Source organism: Cucurbita pepo, unplaced genomic scaffold (genome assembly GCF_002806865.2).
Source record: "Cucurbita pepo subsp. pepo cultivar mu-cu-16 unplaced genomic scaffold, ASM280686v2 Cp4.1_scaffold000201, whole genome shotgun sequence".
Classification (NCBI taxonomy): Eukaryota; Viridiplantae; Streptophyta; class Magnoliopsida; order Cucurbitales; family Cucurbitaceae; genus Cucurbita; species Cucurbita pepo.
Genome location: NW_019646465.1, coordinates 157,342 through 159,389, shown reverse-complemented (window position 1 = coordinate 159,389; position 2,048 = coordinate 157,342). Strand labels below are relative to the sequence as shown.

Sequence of the window (2,048 nt, the reverse complement as noted above, 5' to 3'; positions counted from 1 at the left end):
GTGTTCAACGATTTATATATCCCTTGATTTCACAATTTTTGTTGTGATTGAATGTATATCTAACTCGATAGGAAGGTTACTTACTTAGTGAGTGTTTTCAATACTCAACCTTTTTAAACAATGTTGTTTTGTAATTGCTATGAGAAACTACCTTATTGTACTTTACCATTTTTTTCATAATTCACTAGGAAGATTTTTTAACTTTATTTTTAGGACTATTGGTGTAACACCCGCTCATCGTCAATGCGATTCATAGGAGCTACCACTGACATCGATAATAAACTCGACAACCAATCATAAATTTCAAAATATTTCTAAAAACATCCCGTAAAAAAAGACATTTAAAACCAGTACTATTTAAAACTTAAAACGACCAAAGTAAATTCTTGACAACGAAAGCATAAGTACACAAAACAGACACAGACATGGATTCCCAAATAGTCTCTAGCCTGCTGGTCTCGTCCTCGTCCTCGGTTGGCCTACATCAACTAAATCTGGAAAGAAAAGTTAAAAATAATTTTGATGAGTAATAGGGAGCTTATTTTTCATGAGTTCATAACTAATCTTTCCAGGTGTTTTTAAGTTTTATTCGCCATTGACTCCTAGTTTCTCTTACTAGAGTCATCTGTTCATTAATGAGGTATCTCAGCTACCTCAATCTTAGGTTACTGACTCTCTCTCGATATGCTTATCTAGAATTTTCGGACTCGTATGTAAGACTCGCTCTCAGTCAAATACGGCCCGTCTACTAATTCCTCTGGCGGCTTGTTTATCTCATATACCAACGGTCAGGAGTACTCATGCTCCCTGACTTAGCACACAATGCGTTGGTCTGGACTCCGTGGGAATTAGTAGACTATCATACTCATATAAATAAGCCATGGCTCAACAACCAATAAGCATATCCTAGAGTCATAACATTTCCATTAACATGCATACTCACATTTACTGCATGCTTTCAACATTTATCATGTTCACCACATAGAACATTCTAGTAATCATTTATATCATGCTTACCTCACAAGCAATCAAGATATACAATAAACATTCAACATCATCAAAACTCATTTTAACATACTAAGCTTTTAATCAGGTAAACAACATACTCACATGTTGTCAACAAGTTAAGAACTAGCTTAAAGAACGATATGCTACTTACCTGGTTTCGAATCCCTTTCTCTGTTGAATGTACGTTTAATAATAGGGTATTTCAACACAATTTCCTCCAATCAGACCTATATGTCACTATTTTCAAGGTAAGTATAGGTCAAAACGAATCGAACGGGACAAACCCGAAGTCGAAATGAGGTCTCACGCGCCCTCACATTCTCGGTGTGTTTGTCCCACGCGCCAGGAGAACTCCTAGTCGCACGCCCAGTCCCGGCTCCTCACGCACCTTGCGTGTAGTGCACGCGCTCCTTCTTCTTCCTTGCGTTTTCTGAAATTTTCTCAACTTTTCTATTAATACCGATTATGTCCCGAAGCCATATTCCACCCCTACCGCCCGAATTTCGTCCCAACTTCCACTACAACTTTATAGATCTCCTTATTACGATTCTAACAAGCCATATTTTATAACTTATTATGCAGTATAGACCAAGATATCAGAATTTAAAGATTCGGTCAAATGGGTTTTCTTACCTTCGAATAAACGCCTAGTATGGCTTATCCGTTGAGCTTCGAATGCTAAGGAATTTCTCAAGCTTGCGCCCCCGACAAGGAAATCTCCAAACCATGAGAAATTTCGAAAGAGTCACCAATTTCAACTCATTCCCCTGTTTACTGTTTTTCCTTCTTTTCTGTTCTTAGTTTTTAATCCGAGAACCACCGGCACCACCTCACACTTCCCTCTTTCTTTCTTTTCCCCTTCAATCCACCTGTCCATTCCTCCTTTCTCCATGGCAGCAGTTTGAAGATGAATTTATATATATATATATATATATATATATAATAAAAATGAATTTAAAAATGAATTTAAAATGTTTTTAATTCACCTGTCCATTCCTCCTTTCTCCATGGAGCTGCTGCCGTCTTTTTTTTCTTTATTT

At 37.2% G+C, this 2,048-nt stretch overlaps 1 long non-coding RNA gene across 2 annotated transcripts; it reads right to left on the bottom strand.

The window, feature by feature from the left end:
• Positions 1-331: 331 nt before the first annotated feature.
• Positions 332-1,794, bottom strand: LOC111784449. 2 transcript variants are annotated; one of them, XR_002813540.1, is made up of 3 exons: positions 1,642-1,794; positions 1,160-1,438; positions 332-494 (listed from the first exon to the last, which is right to left on the bottom strand). It is a non-coding gene; the product is annotated as an uncharacterized LOC111784449 (long non-coding RNA). The 2 variants fall into 2 exon arrangements; XR_002813539.1 differs by having other exon boundaries at positions 332-1,438; positions 1,642-1,788.
• Positions 1,795-2,048: the final 254 nt, after the last annotated feature.